Source organism: Varanus komodoensis, unplaced genomic scaffold, assembly GCF_004798865.1.
Source record: "Varanus komodoensis strain SLA01 unplaced genomic scaffold, ASM479886v1 scaffold2, whole genome shotgun sequence".
In the NCBI taxonomy this organism is placed as follows: domain Eukaryota; kingdom Metazoa; phylum Chordata; class Lepidosauria; order Squamata; family Varanidae; genus Varanus; species Varanus komodoensis.
The window spans coordinates 32926352-32944663 of record NW_025335568.1 but is presented as its reverse complement, the minus strand read 5'-3'; the positions used below and the strand labels follow the sequence as shown (position 1 = coordinate 32944663).

General features: G+C 41.3%; 1 protein-coding gene across 1 annotated transcript in view; it reads right to left on the bottom strand.

Moving 5' to 3' along the window:
• Nucleotides 1–18312, bottom strand: part of LOC123022794 (parapinopsin-like) — a 44249-nt gene that overhangs the window by 10595 nt on the left and 15342 nt on the right. The window lies entirely within an intron of this gene.

Below are 18312 nucleotides of genomic sequence, written 5' to 3'. Positions count from 1 at the left end.
ATTTGACACGGTTTTCAGTCCTGCTCCCACGCTGTCAACATGCATCAGTGAATTGGGCTGGTCCTTGCACATGCATGCACACAAAATCATGCAAGCACATCAAGCTCCTTCTCTGCATTGACACAATATGCACACGCACAGGTGCTGATTGGTGACATATATAAAAAGATGAACTGAAAACTGAAGCAAACCATGCATCGGTTCTTCAGTTGCTTTTGAGTTAAAACTTGTGGAATAGAATAGAACATGTGGAATAGAACATGGGTGGACCAGAACTAAAGAATGGTAACTGAAAAGAAGAGGGCAAGTCACTCATCTCAGTATGTGGCTAGAGCAAAATTGGGGCCTACGTATAAAGATCAGCTTTTCCAACAGCAAAGAACTAGCTAATTTATCTTCACTACATTAAACTCTTGATGGGTCCCTTGTGTCTGCTCCCAAGCCACTTTTCTTAAGCAAATGTATTTATGTCATTGTTATCATCCAATAAGCAAAGTTCTGCAGATGGTGTTCGGAGAAAGTAAAAATCTGAAATATGGGATAATCATTAAAAAAAACAACCAAGCATCTGGAGGCAAAAACAAAACAGCACATAATAAAAAGTAAAATCAGCAGGAATAAAACAGTGCAGAACTGAAATGCATGAAGACAGTTCCTAAGATGCCTGTGAAAATTAAAATGTCTTTTAAAATGCCTGACACTGATGGAGACATAATGTAGGCCCCAAATGAGCCTCTCTAGGGATGGGGTATCGCCACGAAAAAGGCCCTCACTCTTGCAGCAGCATCCTTGCCTTATTTGGTAGAGATGCTTAGCACAGAGCCTGAGGTGATTACCTTATGTAAATATTACCAAGTTAGCAAAGATTGAAGAAACTCTCAAGTCAGATGGAACCAAGTTGCTTGGTTGCTTGAGAGATTAAAACACACTTTGAATTAGGCCCTGAAACGGACTGGCAGCCATTAGAGATGGCAAAGTGTTGGTATAATGTGCCCACTGGCCAGATCCCTTGTCTGCCTAGCCATCCTATTTTGGAATAGCTGGAGAGATATAATGCACCACATCATTATTATATTCCAAATGATAACAATAATCCAAACAGGAGATTTCCAGAACACTTCATTCCCATATAGACTCCTCCAGCAATTTCCTATAGATGTTGAAATGCATGGAGGTTAAAATGTATGATGCAGAACCACAAACTGCAATCTGAAGGGTGCAGGTGGGCAAACACACGTTTGCGGCTCCCCAGCACAACCCATGCACAGTTCCAGGCTTATGGTAAGAGACGTCCCTCCCCTTGTGATCTGAAGTGGCACAATCCAGCAAGAACTATGCCATAAGAACCAGCCAATTCTGTGTGGAATAAGTTATGATACGATGCCAGAAGAGAAAGCTTCAGATCAGTAAACAAAAGCACAGCTCTTTGCATGCACCTGGCTTGGACCCCAGACTTAAGCCACTTGGAGCTGCCTTATACTGGGTCAGGTGACTTGAGATCTGCTTGAGATCTTGGAGAGCCATTGCCATTCAGAGGTTCTTTTTCACTGGAGATGCTGAGCACTGAACCAGGAACAAGGCATGTGTTATCACTGAGCTTCCCCACCCCCTGGAAATTAAAGCTCCTTTACAGGTGATACCTTTTAGGACTGTCATTTTAAGCTTTTCATATTCACTGCAAATTTAGGGTAGAGAGAGATGACCAACCTCCCAAATGCTCAGAAAGCATATAATATGTAAAGAAGCTTATGCGGTTTTTTTCTCTTACGATCCATGCCCTCCTAAAAAAGAGGGACCTTTATTTTAGAGCAGCCTTCCCGACGGGGGCATCTTTCAGAAGTTTTACAACTTCTATCAGGCCCAGCCTTCACAGCCACTGGTCTAGGATGTTGGGGGTGGTAGCTTAAAACATCTGAAGGATAAAGTGCTTTAGAACAATTCTTCCTGGTTCTTGCAGGAACAATTCCTCTTTTGTTCTGTCTTGCAGTCAGGCATAAAAGTGTCCTTCAGAACAGCCTTTTCTGCTCACAGTCAAAACCAATAAAACGCCCCAGTGCCAGAGATGTTTTCCCTCCTACATGCATTGATCAACCAGCTTGATTCTTCCATGATGAATGGTTCCTCTCATTCCTATCACAGGAGAAACAGGAGAAAATGATAAAGGAGAAACAAATCTCCCATGACTGCTGAGATCTAAGATTTGTTCCATTTTTAATGCAACTCTCTGTGTCAACTTCAGAGGCAGCTAATTGCTTGCCCATCAATCACCAACAAGTAGAGGAAGAAGTGTGCAATTCTATGAAAACTGCACACTGCACCTCCGGTTCCAGAAGCCACAAAAGCTCCTGAAAGTGGAGGTGTCTCAGTCTGGCAAGGCGGGGCAGGAGGAGTGGCAAATGGGACAGATGCCTCCTTCCCTTCCTGCCTCATTTTTTTCTATGCAAGCTTTTGCTAGACAGACCGGAGGTTCTCATAGATGGCCTGCGTGGGAATGAAGCCAGAATTGGAGCCCCTTTTCATCTGTTTCAACATTCCAGCAAGGAAAGCTGGATTTTAGTTTGTTTAGCAACATTTTCCACACTCTATTCACTTCCTCCCTCTCAGCCAGGAAGTATGGTTTATTTTCAGGTTACTAAATGGGATGTGAATCCAGGATCAAAGTGTGGCTTCCAATCCTGGTTAGTATCCCAGAACACGTGAGCACAACACTCAGTTTGCATGATGAAACAAGTCACAGTGACTTGCTTTAATATGTATTCTGTGCTAGACAATGTTCTCAGTCACAGCTAGTCATGTGGCTAGTTTGAGGAGGAAACCACCATACATCATACAAACAGCAACATGTGTATCCAAACAAGCCACCACTGACTTAAGCCACAATGACCTGTTTTCATTGTGTGAGCTGGGCTACCTTCAGCTTAATAAACTATGTTTGTTTGATTCTAGCTGAGAGTGAACCTATTCATAAAATGAAGCAGCCATTTTTCAATGTGGGCTGGTAGACATTTTGAACATTCAAGCCATGCCAACAACCTGCTGTGTCACTGAAACCCAGCAGGGATGGGTTGTGTGAGGATTAAACAACCCTCAAGGAACCAGTGAGCTTTTTTAGGGCTCTGCAAAGGTTGTTTAATCATTACACAACCCATCCCCACCAGGTTCACAATAAGTCACAAACTTTGCTTGATTTTTTAGGATGGTGTCTGCACACAAGCTGAGTTATTGACCAAACAAGAAAAGGATCTTGAGGTAATTGCAGATGCCTTGATGAAAATGTTGACCTGGCATGCAGCCGCAGTGAAAAAGGCAAACGCCATGCTAGGCATAATTAGGAATCGAATAGAAAATAGAAGTCAAAATCTTATTCGACATACACAAATCTTTGCCACAACCTCTCTTCAGTTCTGACCTGAAAAAGGATGTTATTGAGCTGGAAAAGGAATGGATATGACCAACAAAAATGATCAGGGACTAGAAAAACCCCCTATGAGAAGCAGCTATAACAACCAGGACTATTTAGCTTAGAAAAACAGTGAGTAAGGGGAGCCATGATAGCGATGTTTAAAATGCATGGTTTGAAGAAGTGGAAGAAGTTTTCTCCCTCTCCATAACACTTGAACCAGGGTTTATCCCATGAAGCTAAATGATTGGAGGTTTAGGACAGATAAGAGGACGTACTGCTTCACACAACACATGGTTGAACTATGGAATTTGTTGCCACAGGAGTGGTGATGGCCACGCATTGGGATGGCTTTAAAAGGGAATTGGACAGATTTGTGAGGGAGGAAGCTATCAGTGGCTACTAGCCTTGCTGGGCATGTGCTACCGCCTTCACTGGAGGTTGCAGGCCTGCATACACCAGTTCCTGAGTGTGTATGCAGTGAGATGCTTGGGCAGGAGGAGGTCTTGCATCCAGCCTTCCTTTGGGCAGCTGCTTTGCTACTGTGTGTACAGAGTGCTGGACTAGATGGTCTGATCCAGCAGGCCTTTTCTTATGTTTATGTTCTAACTGTACTACATCTAGCCCAATTTCTCAGCTTCTGGAGATCTAAATGGAAAACACACACATGAGAATAACTTCTTTTTCAAATATCTTCATTATTCTAAGGACGGTAGAATTGAATAAGCACTACCATACTATTCAGAATGAGTAGCAAGCCTTTTAATAAATGCCTGTTTAAAACCAAAGCACAAGCCTGTTCCACCCACGTAATAATTTTTATATTCTCCCTAGTCAAAGTGCTATTCAGATAAAGGTCTTGGTTACTACTTTTCATATTGTGCTAAATGTAAAGGTCTACATTTTTTCTAAGTATATGTAATTGCTTGTTCCACCAAATCCTTTTTAGTATGAGCTATAATACAAAGGTTAATTGGACTCGGCACTGGTTTTCAAGGCTTTTTAAATGCCAATAGAACAATAAGTAAGTCGAGTCATAATTTTGGGGACTCAAAAGGTGTCACAAAAGGTTGACTATGTAGTCTATTTCTTTGTCATTAGATTTTTCAGTATGTCAGAGCAGTAACAATCCTGAATTAATTCTAGAATTTTACAAGGTGCAGTTAATCTAGCTCTGAATCCTTTTCCAAAAGGGACCTAGTGAATTCACCAACAAATTAGACACCCAGTTATTTGCTCTTAGTCATCAGTTGATCTGTCATTTCTTTTCATGGTCCTATGATTCCCTGTCTGTTTGACATCGAAGTTCAGAAACGGGTGTGTATGAATGTACAATACCACATTTTAGATAGGGGGAAATCTATGGAAGTTAGGCTCAGTTCTCTGTCATTTATGTTGTAAGCCGCCCTGAGGCTTTTTGCGAATGGGGTGGCATAGAAATTGTTTACATACACACACACACACACACACAAATAAATAAATAAGTTTTGGCAGGCCTGCTTTGGATTTGATTAAAATTTGGCTTTTTACTTAAAAGTAATATATGTTGCTCTTAACCAGAGGTGTTGGGGTTTGTTTGACAGCCCTCAAACAATCCTCAAACAAGTCAAGTGTTATTTAACCCTCAAACAAGTCATGCTGCTTGGGTTCACCCAAAAAGACATGGCACAACAGGTCAAGTGCATCATGCGAAAAGTGCATGTCCATAGGCATCCTGATTCAGAACTAACTATGGTTAGGAGCAGTGCTTTTTTTGTAAAAAAAAAAAAAAAAAGTGCCAGAACTCACATCTTGTTAATCTTTTATTTAGGGTTTTTTTAGGGTAATCTTTTATTAGCAGGACCAGTGGTTGAGAAGTAATTAGTAATTTTTTTCATTTTTAAATTTGGGGTCACACTAAAATTTTACACTAAAAATTAAAAAAAGATTTTCAATTCACCAACCTTTTTTAAAATAAAGAAATGATTTACCTTTTGCACGTAGCCAGTCACTCTACACACACCAGCACTGTGTAATGAAATATAATGGTCGCCGCCTGCAGTAAGCACTCAGCGCGCGACCACACGACCAATCACAAGCCGAGCAGTGTCAAAAGCCGAGCAGCACCATCACAACCAGCATGGACACACAAGCAGCCCGCATGCACCATTTTAATGATTTTGCTGCCGATCTGCTACGCCCGACAGGGCGATTCAAAATCATGCAGAAAAATCCGTTGGGTAAAGGTGCCAGAACGCCGTTCCGGTGCGTTCTGTGACAAAAAAAAAAGCCCTGGTTAGCAGCATAGCCTTGCACTGACTGGGTTTGCATAGTGACAGGAGAAGAAATAACCATGGTGGCTCATTTCCCCTCGCTTGTGTTAGGGCGGAGGGATTTGCATAAATATCCTTGCTCATCTCTAGTGGCAAGAGTATCTGCCTATAGGAAAAGAAGTTTTGCATGGGAGAAGAGAGAAAATGTTTTAATAAATAAAATAAAATCCAAACCAAGAACTGTTCTGATTACACCAGGCCACACAGGTGAGTGAAAGGCAGAAAACAGGAGACTTAGGGAGGACAGAAAAGGATGATGATGGATGCTAAAATGCTGTGAGCCCCCTTTTCAGTCCCTGCTGCTCAGTATGGATTAGATTAATGGATTAAAAACAATAGATTTTGCGGTTCTTATCCTTTTTTCCATTTGCTTTTCTTTGCATGATTCTACAAATCTGGGACACCTCAGCTATTTTCAGCTTGATTCACAGTTGGTACCAGAAGACTTAATATTTTAAACTAAACCAGACATCTAACATTAAAGAACATTCTTAGTATTAAAAGATTTAAGGTCGCTTTGTTGTTTCCCTTCACAATTTAGATTATCGGGATCCAGATTTATTGGACTATCTGCACATTAAAATCTAAACATACTGTGTATTTCATTTGCTTTTCTTTGCCTTTCTGACCCTTCCATTATAACTTGGCTGCTCCTGCCTTTGATTAAATGCTTGCTTTCAAAAATATCTATATGTAGAGCTCAGTCATTCCCAGGGTCCTCCCACAGAATAACAGTTTTTTAGTTTTAGAAGTAAACACTTCCCTTTTTCTGAAGACATTTTAGCCAATTGATCTCAAAACTGGAGAGAAGAGCTTAGTTATTTTTGAAGGAAGACAAATAAACATGAAGGTATGTGAATCTAGAGACTCCTTAACTGACTGGATGGAAGTAAATAGGTTCCCAGTGAAGAACAGAGCAGATTAGGTACACAAGTGGAATGACAAAAATATCCTGGGGTGCACTTTTGTGTTCTGTGGGGCCTGGCAGTGCTAGAGACAGCACGAAGAGTAAGAGCATAGAGGGCCAAGCTAGCTCTTGACCAGTCAGGGCCCAATCAAGTGGGCAGCTCTGCCAACCAAATTATTGGGCCCATCATGATCAGACAGTGTCCAGACAGCATGTTCAAGACCTGGGCCTGGGATGGCTTGGGTCCACATTATCTGAGGGAGTGCCTTACTCCACCATTCCTGCCCATTGTTTAAGCTCATCAACAGAGACCCTCCTATGAGTTCTTTTCCCTAAGGAGGTTAAGCGGGAGGTGGTGAGGAGGAGGGCCATTTCTGTGGTGGCACCCAAATTATGGAATGCATTACCATCCAAGATCCATCAGGCTTCTACTTTGCTGAGCTTTACGTGCCTGACAAAAACTTTTCCAGACCACCTATGGCACCACTTAGACTATTTGCACCAGCAATATATTACTATATACTAATATATTGACTTAAATTTTATCGGTCACCTGATTACTTATGTGTTATTTTATCTTGTGCATTTTAATTGTATCATTTTATTTATGTTACCTATTGATAATTTTATTGTAACTGTGATGCTAATGGGCAGCCTTTAAAGAAATTAAATACATACATACAAACATACATGCCACGCACACGTCACAAACAAACATAGAAAGTAATGTGGAAGCACTGACGTGTTGTCACCTCTGCATTCAAAGTAACTGAAGAGACATAATGTATAGGAGGTTTAGTGGCACCTTGAGGACTAGCTTATGTATTGTGATACAAATTTTTAGGGGCTGGAGTCCCCTCTAACACACGCATGAAATGAGATCCTAAACTGGCACGCACAAGCACTGGCCTTGGGGGTGAGGGCACAGGGAAATGAGGTGCAGAAGCAACACAAATGGCAAAGTACAAGCAAATGCATTCTGTTGATCATTAACAAGGGGGGATTACACAAACATTGTGCTGTTCATGAGATAATTAACTCAGCTGGTGATATAAAACCCCACAACCTTGGTGCATAAGAGCATGGGAAGAGCCCTGCTGGATCAGGCCGAGGATCCATCTCGCCCGCATCCTGTTCACACAGTGGCCAAACAACTGTTCACAAGACCCCTCAGGCAGGAGAGGAGTGTGTCAGTCCCTCTTGCTCAAGTTCCCCAGCAGCCGGAGCACCCAGCACACTGCCTCTGGCCCGGGAAACAGCCTACAGCCACCAGGACAGCCACAGCTAGGCTTGGGTAACATGGCTGCATTTCCTGATAAATAATTACAATTACAATTACATTGTAATTCCGTGTTTCCATGCTGGAATTTCCTTTGAGAATAATTGAAGTAGTGGTATCCAGGAGAGCCTGGAGGAATGTTGCCCATGGGGTCGGGCATGACTTTGTGACTTTGGTCGTAATGGGTCGGGCATGACTTTGTGACTTAAGAAAAAGCAATTCTGTGAGACCGAAGTGGCCTGTTTCTATGCAGAAGGGCTTTGCTAGTAAGGAAGGCGTACATCACACTGGAAGGTGCTTTCTCAGCATTGCCCTTTGTTAGTTTGAAGGTGCCACAAGATTCAGCATTGTTTTGCTTAAAAACAAAGGCTAGACCTCTGGAAACACATATCATTATCTCCCAGAATATATGACTGCTAAACTACGATTTTTTTAAAAAGAATCTATGAGAGCAATAAGCAAGCAACCATGACATGACACAACATGTCCCAAGATACATACATAGTATTTGCCAGCATGCTTTTTGGCTGAATAGTAATAATTAGGTCTTGATTACCTGCATTCTTTCCCCCTTCAAAACCATTGAATGGTTTGTAGAATGTCACAGTAGAATGAGTGAGAGCCAATTTAGCACAGCTGCATTTTGAAGTAAGGGAAGTCATACAGATTACTGTGTAAAGAACTTCCATGTCCTAAGTTTGAAATGAACTGTACATAAAACCACAGAAAACAAGAGCAGACCACCCTAACTGAAACCATCTAACTAAAACAAACTTTTCCTGAAAATTCCCGTATGTAATGATTGGCAGACCCAAAGACTTCTGAAACTCAGAATTATATTCAGTTAGTACATGCACTTCACCTAGCTAATGTTCCAACATCAGCATGTCTGAATCATTTAGTGAAGTGAAATATGATTGATCGATGGAGACTGACATGCCCATGGGCCAATCTATAAGTAACCATTCAAACATCTCATTTCAAATGGAGACACATATATTCATGGCAGCATTTGATGAACAATTTCAAATTTTTTCATTAATTCCATTGCTTCCAGAAGAGAAAGAAGTATTTTGTTCAAATTAAAAAATACCCAAGGCAAAAAAGCTATTTCATCCCCCACACCCCAAATGCTTAGAAATTAGTTGATAAAGGGCAATGAATTCATTTGCAAAAGTCTAGAGTCATGAGAAAAATTCTGAAATACATGGAAAGGTATGGAAATACCTTTATTGGGCCAACCAGAATGTCACAAATTAGTGAGCAAGCTTTCTCTGAACTCTTTATTGGGCTAGATGTTAAACAAAGTCAGGACGGGGAAATAGGAAAAAAAAATATGGCTAGTTTTGAGCAATAGTGCCTGCGTTTATTCCCAGTCTTAAAAAGGAATGCTGGAGTAGGCAGCAGATTGTTAGTACTGGCTCTGCTGGGCACTATGCATATTTCAAGTGGCAAGCAGTTTTCTGAGACTGTTGGGACAAACATGGTTGATTCCTCATTTTTCAAAGCATAAAACTAATGAGACAGGATGCCTTGCACCTGCGGTCTCCAGAGCCTCCTCATTCCCCTCAGACTCATCCCTCCAAAAAGCCAAAATATACCCCGGTTCACTTTCCTTCCACAGGTCTCAATGGGAGGGGGACAACCCCCAAATATTTGCAAGCTGATTTTTTAAAAAATCTGCCTCTGGGTGAGCTACACTGGGCTGGCAAAGTACCGCATATTAAACTGCACGTGGAAGATGCCCCTTTAGGATCATTCTTCCCATACAGAGCATCTAAAACAAACAAAATGCAAAATCCAAACCTTACATATTAGACTAGCAAATTACCTAATAGACTAGCCACATAATATACAAATAATACCATAAAGCACTACTATGAATATTATAATTTCATAAATCTGCATCTACCTCATTTATACCTCATTCATTTTAGACCATTGAATCAAAGGTTTCCTGTTTCTTCACTCCCTGCGCTCTCTTGACTTTGCGTCAGGTCTTCGCATGACATTTATTTTTTTGCCCCCAGAAGACAGATTGTTCTAACTTATGCAGAAACAGGAATGTTTATGGCTTTGAGGATACAGCTGTGACGAGATGTCACACAATCTCACCAAAATGTGATGCTTTTCATAGAATCGAATAGTACAGCTGGAAGGGGCCATGAAGGCCATCGCGTCCACCCCCCTGCTGTTGCAGGACAAGTCACACCATCCCGCTCAGATGGCCATCCAGCCTCTTTCTGAATGTCTCTGGTGTGGGAGAGCCCACCCCCTCTCCAGGCAGTGGAGGCACTGTTGTATTGCTCTGACACTGAGGAAGTTTTCCCCGATATCTAGCCTGAAAAACTTTTAGGAAGCTTTTACTCAGGAATTGCTCTGCCCCATTCATGGTCTTTTTACTGAGGATCCAGGTGTCATCATCTTCCATTTGTACCTTACCCATGTTTTCCCACCACTTTCTTATTTTTTCTTACGGCAGCAAACATCTACTCAAGTGGGAAAGCTGGATAGCTGAATATTGCTTTTTGATTGGTAATGCCAAGAGCTATTTGACTGGAAGCTGTTAAAGGAGGGAAGACAGAAGGCAGTATTCTCGAGGCTTTACGGAAAGCAAGAACTCTGATGCCTCCTCTTAGGAGGTGAAGACGCCTGTATCCTATTGTTCCAGGTGCCACTTGAGATGTAATAACAACAGAGATGCCTATTGCATTGTCCCTAGATCTTGGATTTAGTGGTCTTATTATGGGGAGGTAAGATTTTACACAGCTACCTGTACCTCTTCAGACAGGTAAGATTTCTCTTCTTCTCTTTACCTGTGAAGCAGACAGATAAGATTTCTTTTATCCCCACACAGTCATTCCATGCTTTACTAGTGCCCCTACATTTCTACATGACACACTAGAGCAAAAGCTAACATTAAAAAACCTGGATGCTGGCCCTGATTAATTTGCATATACAGATACTCTTGCCAGGTGTTTAAAATATCATAACAACCACCATGACTAGGGGAGCAAAATTAAGCATACTTCACGTTTATCTGGGAAGGATCACTATTTGGATGAAGAAACAGGAAAACATTTTAAAACTGAAAATAACACGAGCATCTGTAACTATGCACATGCCTGGCTGGTTCATCCCAGGTATAACTTGCTTTCCAAAATAAGAACAAAAGGATAATGTGGTCCTGGAGAGCTCATGGCTTCCCAGTTAGAGATACTGGGCCTGTTTTCCACTGCCCCATCGCCTGATGTTCTCTGTGGTGCAGGGAAGCAATTCAACGGGGCCCCTGACATTGGCCCTGAGATTCAACCCTAGTGGCACTGCTGTTCCCTAGCAAGATGTGTTCCTGCGGGTGCTACAGGAGAGGAGTGCTAAGAAGTGAAAGGGAAAAGTTCTGGAGCTGGACTATGTGTTGCCCACAAAACACATTGATCTGAGGGAGTCCACCCATCACACCATCCTGCACAATTTCCCTTTGCTGCAGACTCTTACACTGTGGCTTTTTTGGTTCTATCCTATGATGGTTTAATTAGTGGGCTTTCATTGTGTTAAACTTCTAAAGATATAGATGTACATATAACTATATAGATATAAAAATGTGGTAAAACAACAAGCTACCTTAGAGACTAAGGAATATACTGTTAATTTATATTATTATTATTTAAGGAAGTTTATGTTTGTGAACCGCCCCAAGGCTTCGGCGAATGGGGCGGCATAGAAGTTTCCTAAATAAATAAATCATGGCATAAGGTGCCACAAGACTATGTTGTTTTTTGCTGCAATGGACTTACACTATTATCCTTGGGTGATTTATGTTTGGTTTATCAGCGATAATAAGTTGCTTCAGGGGCCATACTTGGCTGCAATGTCTATTGATATCAAATTAGAAAAATGCTCGAAGAGATACAAGCACAGATACTACAAGTTTCCAGAGCCTTCTTGCTTTCCAGTTCAGCTCTCAGCTGAGATTCAATCTCAGCTGCTCAAATGTGACTCTCTTTAATTGTGTTACCCAAAATAAAAATATGTGTAGGAGAGATGCAACAAATTCAGCCATCCCATATGTGCTCTTTCTTAGTTATTACACACAACTCTGTATTTTTATGGCAATTATATTGCTTTCTGAAGAAGTTTTACACATTCTTGAAGATGGGAAAATGAAAATTTAAGTGTGTGGGGGAAAGAGCCATGCAGCCTGCAGGCTGTAAAAGGTATTTCCCTGGGTTATTAAATTGTAACTTAGCCACAGGATATCACACTATACAAAAATGAAAATAACTTAACATTCAGAACATACTTCTAAACTACAATGGCAGGCATCAAGGAAAAATGCACCATTTAAATGTGACATATCCAACTTTTTAACAAGTTAATTCTACAGACAATTAAAGCCTATCAGATGTATAGCTTTAGCGGTTATATAAAAACCCATGGCTAGATTAACTGAAACTTCTATGAGAGCCCACTCTTAACAATTCATCATCTCCATCTAAGCTATATCTACAGTTCCATAAAACATAGATCAGAAGGGGTTTCTGCAGATTGATTCTGACATGTTTCACCTGCTAGGGAATGCGTTTGAATGATTACCACTTTGATTTTCTCAGAAAGAGCCAGGAACGGAAGAATAGACTCGCCCACTGATGTTTCCTTGTAAAATCCTCTTACATTTTCAATTCTGCTATAGCTTCCAAGAAAATTCCATCACTAGAAACATTCCAAAAGTTCTCCAATGGTTGCTACCATTTAGCAAGTTTCAAATGAATTGCTTCTGCACAAAGGCCTCCCAGAAACATTCAGCAGCAAGGAGTCCAAGCTGTAGAGTGAAATTGGTCTATGCTTATATGCTTGTACACAGTAAAGGCAGTTGTACCAGTTTCAGTAGGTCAAGGGCCACATGCATCATGTCTATTGAATTGATATAAACAATACATGGTTACTTTACCAAAAAAAGGAAAAACTGCTGTAGTTAAGTCTCCCGACTCAAGTAGTCAATTCCTTGGCTGGGAGTCATTCTTGAATTGAAAATCAATTGAAAATTGAAAAAGGAAATATCAGTGTGTAGGACCCAAGACGATTCTAGTTTTCTGTTCAGGTTCTCTCTGAGAAAATCAAAGTGGAAATCATTCAAAAGAACTCCCTGGCAAGGAAAACAAATTCACAGGGCATGGATCATATCAGTGTGACCTTTTGCTGGCAAGGAATGGCAAGGAAACCTATTTCTCTTTCAGCTTTCTCCCACACTAAGACAATGAGGGACCCACAGACTGCTAGCTGGAATAAGAGTAGCCAGCCAGCTGGTTCGCCCCAATCTACCCAATGTAGCTGGGAGAAAAATAGCAGGAAAATAGCAGCAGCAGCAACCGTATGGGTGGCTCGTGCTGTATTCCCTTGGTGGAAAGAGCACTCGGAGGAGCCCACCAACGAGACATCCCTGCTTGAGTGGCAGAGCTGACCTCTCCTTTCCCTTTGCTTCTGCCTTGCCTTCCCAAACCTTCCATGTAATGATGAAGCAGATAGCGGGAGAGAAAGCATTCCTGCTCTTACTGAAACATACACCACATCCTACTGTAACATTGCTTGCGCAGGGATGCACCAAGGCGACTGTGGTGGCCAAAATGCCTTCAGGTGCTTTTCAGAAGGAATGGGGAACTACAAAGCATGCTGACAGGCTTGTGTGTAAGCACAGGGGCCTTCCACTTTGGTTTTTTACCAACTCATTGCTAAGGAAGACAGGATTAACTAATGAAGGAACTGGAGCGGTAAATTACTAGCACGAGCTCCTTCAGGACCATCTTTACCTCTGGAAACCTCTTGCATGGTTTCCTCCTTTTACTTCTGATGTTTGGTCTAATGTATGCAATAGTTTTTAAACCCCTGTATCATATTGTGCCAGCCAAAGAAACTTATTTTGGGGCTTATGCGTTTCTGTACCAAAAACATGCTCAACCTGGTCACTTCTATTTTGAAGGGGAAAACAACTGTAGGTCCTCTATCTGGAATGTGCTCATGCTCTGCACAGGGACCCTCACACATTTTCTGCTGAATCTCCTCTCCTTTTGCCAGCTATTCTTGGTCCTTGGTCCCGCAGCACCCACTCTGCCAAACAAAGGTAGCCAGTTTCAATCAATGCACAGCACTGGCAGCCAGTGTGGTGTACTGGTTAAAGAATATGAGAATGGGGCTCAGAAGATCTGGTCCATGGGTTCTGGCCATGGAGCTCACTGGATAACGGGCCAGTCACAAACTCTCAGCTCAAGCTACCTTGCAGGGTCGTTGTTGTGAGGATGAGAAGGGGAATTATATAAACTGCCTTGAATTCCTTCGAAGGAAGAATAGGTGGGATATAAAGATAATAAATAAAGTAGCATAAAAGTATGCATAAATAAAGTATGCATTTGTTTTGTAGAAAATGTGAATTATGTAATATGTATTTTGGCCCCAAGACTTGAACAGAAGGAAATTAGGTGATTGTTTTTAAAAAGTATGAAGATGGTTCTGCTATTTGCAATGAAGAAAACTGCCTTTAATCTTTTAAAAATAATACTATCAAATTTGACATTTCCCAGTATCGCACAGCTTTTCTGTATGTCCCAAGAAAAATTTTAACATGGCCCACCTTTCTTTTTCTCACCAACCAAAACATAGATCAACCTGTACAACTTACACAGCCATATTTAAACTTAAAGGGAAAGGTTGTGTAGACATTGCAATCCTTCACAAGCTCAAAATGTTGCAACGCTCTCCTTTTCTCTTTTCTAACACCTCCTGTAAGAGCACTACACAAAATGCTGCACAAATAAGATTTCTTTTTTCTCCCCAGTATTATAACAGTCTTTCTGTTCAGCTTGAATTGGATGGCACTCATTCTGCCTGCACCGATGGCCTTTGTGGGATGTTCCCAACATTTGAAACACCAGGTGGCAGTGTGAACTCTTTCCTTGCGCATTCCTGCTAATCATGCTGTATAAACAGAAGTGTCTTCTCCAGCATTTTCTTTGCTCTGTCAATATGTAAACTTGGCCTTTCCAACCTCTTTATACCATTCAAGGCCATTTGCACTTTATCGATGTCATCAGTCAACCTCAGTCCCCACTCCAGTCTCCTTAATCTGTCTGCTAATGATCTGGAGACAGAACAGGACTTGTCTGCAGTCCAGATCTCATTGCATTAACAGTTTGCATGCAGCCTGAGTGAACGGTTTGGTGTGTTTCCTCCCAGATGCATGGAAGTAGAAAAGTATAGATATGGAAGTAGAAAAGTACAAAGGTGTACCATAGCAAAAACATTTCCATTTTAAGATCACCATATTTTCATTTTACATATTTCAACTGAATTTATTTTATGCTCGTTTGAATTGCATGGTTTTTTTTTCATTCTACTTCTGCTTTCTTTTTTTCCTCCACTGATTTCAGTGAAGACCCACCTTGGTCTTCTATAGCTTGTAATTTTGGTATTTATAATCCCAACAGCATGATATTTTCAAGCTTTCTACAACAGGCAGTCCCCAAGTTGTGAACATCTGAGTTATTAACAACTCGTACTTAGGAACAAATTGCCCTAAAGCCTGTTAATTCAAAAGAAATTGTAATTGAGAGAGAGAGAGAGAGAGAGAGAGAGAGAGAATGGAGGGGGAGCAAAAGGGGAGAGCAGGAGGCCTCCAAAGCATGCTTTCCTGGCCCATGCATCCAGAGAGGTAAATCTCTCCAGCATTTCCTTGAGGAGCCTCTGGAAAGTTTGGGTGTGGAGGGGCCCTAGAGATATTCACATTTTTTCCACTTCCATGGGGGTCCTGCGCCCCTAACTTCATGACTGCAGAGGGCTCACCCTGTGTGATCCGACTTACATGCAAATTCAACTTAAAGCCAAATTTCCATTTTCGCAGGAACAGAACTCATTTGTAACCCCAGGACTACCTGTATTCCCTCGAAGTACCTTCCTGGCAAATTGGACAAAACAAAGGTGAATAAAAAGGCAAATGTGAAACACGAAAAGGGAATGTACACATTTGTTGTTTACATTATTGTTACATTTAGACTTGTTCCACACTAAAATGACTGCTGAGACAAGCACTGACACACTACTCACAAAACCCTACAAAAAACTAGGGTTATAAGAGGATTGTTTAACTTTCAAATAAGTCTTGGTGAACAGATTCACATGACATGGCAACCCGAGTGGGGCTTGCATATTTAAAATGTCGCCCAGGACTTGCCATGGCTTACTGTGGTTTACAGAAGCCTGGTATGGAATGCAAAGCAGGTTTGAATGTCAGATGGTTCCTGTTGGTTATGTACTGCCCAGAGAGGTCCGCCTGGCGCCGTCGTTATTTGTTTTTCGGCGCCAGGCGAAGACCTTTTTATTCAAGCGGCATTTTAACTGTTAACATTATTGGTTTTATCTGGCCAGGGCGGCTTATTTTATACTGTACTGCTGTATTTTAATTTTATATTTATATTTTAATTTATATTATAATTATTTTAATTTAAATATGTGAGCCGCCCCGAGGCTTCGGTGAATGGGGCGGCATAAAAATGTTTTAATAAATAATAAATAAATAAATAAATGTACCAGTCTAGCGACAGAGTTCACATGGACTGGAGCAAACGTGCTCATTCGTAGCTGTATGCAAATAAACATACTTTTCAGGGTTCTTGTGAGGATGATGTGGAGAGGAAGGGGGAAAGGATTGTGTAAGGTACCTTGGATGCCTTCTAGGGGAAAAGGCAGGGTATAAATAAGATGAGGGAAAACATAGTCCTTTTTTTATTAAAAGGCAGGATAAAATTATGATGGCTATTTATTTACAATGCTTATATCCCATCTTTCTCCCATTGGGGAACTCAAGGTGCTGACATGAGGTCCTCTCAGGTAGTCTCCCCTCCTAGACCTGCTTAGCTCCGACATGGTGGATGCCTTACGTACCTCCAGACCATACTCTGGGCCAGTGACTAGAAGAGATGGGGTGGGGAGTGAAATTATGCAAACACTGTCTGTTGGGTCCTTACTCTAATTTTTTCCTACCAGACTTCATCAGTTGCCAGCCTCTTGGTGGAAGATGATTATTGTTGTAAACTACTGTGCACACAAAAGCTATGTAAGTATTAAATAAAAATGAAAAGAGATGAATCAAAGTAGACATTGCTTTAAATAATATAAAGCATACCAAAACATTCCTTTCTTCATTTACTGATTTGGACAGAACTATTTATGGGCAGACAGCATTACTTACACATATGTATATCCTATTTTCAAGCTATATTTTCAAGCTAAAAAAGAAAAACAAAAGCACAATTTCCTGCATAATATTTTCAACTAAATTTAGAACTTGCCTGAATATGAAAAGAATGAGTAGTCCAAATAATTTATCTTCATTCTGCTTCTGAGTAAGATTGCATTCTCTACCACTTCCATAAGCATACATCATAGCTTCTGTATAGCCTGAAGTGCCTGACCCTGCTTGATCTTGGAAGCTAAGCAGGGTTGGGCCTGGCTGAAATCTGTATGGGTGACTTAAATGCTGTGAACCGCCCAAAGAGTGTTGGTTCTGGGTAGGTGGTATAGAAATGCGATATCCGCATCCTCATCCTCATCGCAGAATGTTAGATTCTCTTTGCATTAATAGTAAAATATTAAAGTAAAAAGCATGTGCACCACAATGCCCTTTAAGGGAGCTGTCCATGGTGCTGAACGTGGTTGGGCCATGGGGTTCAGCACCATGGAGAGCTCCTTCAAAGTTGGGATGGGAAGCCAATGCAAAGCTCCCACAGTGCCTGTGCTCACGGCATCCTTCTTGGGCAAGGAAGTCTCAGGCAGAACCACTGAGTCAGACAGAACCCCGACCACTCTAGGCGCATATAGAGGGCACGAGATGCAGCAGAGGGCCACCTCTTGGCTGTGGGAGACTGGCTGCCCACTCCTGCTCCAAGCTGTATAGGAATCTAGACTTCATTTTTGAACTGGAACTGAAGCTGCCATATTTGGATGAGCTCCTGAATCCATCTCAGCCTACTCACATGTGTAAGAATAGCAACAGAGCCCCTTCTCACTTGCCCAGCTTTCGTTATTCATTAAAGTACTTATATACCCATTCATATATTAATCCATATCAGTCTAGCCACAAGCGCAACCGTGACCCTTCTCTCTTGCCTACTTTTACATACTTACTTATTAAAATAGTTGTATGCCACTTAATATATTAAATTGTACATTCCTAAGTGGTTCATGTGGAAGTGCAACATACTATGGCAGCCCAGTTAAAGTAAGAAATAATTAAAACTTTAGAACTCTTACAGTACTGCAGCAATGACAATATTGTGCTAATCTTGGGAAAGGGAGAGTTGTGTAAGGAGGTGTGTTTTCAACTTGCCACTGTCTTTGCCTCTCAAATCACACAGAATAACCTCCAAAG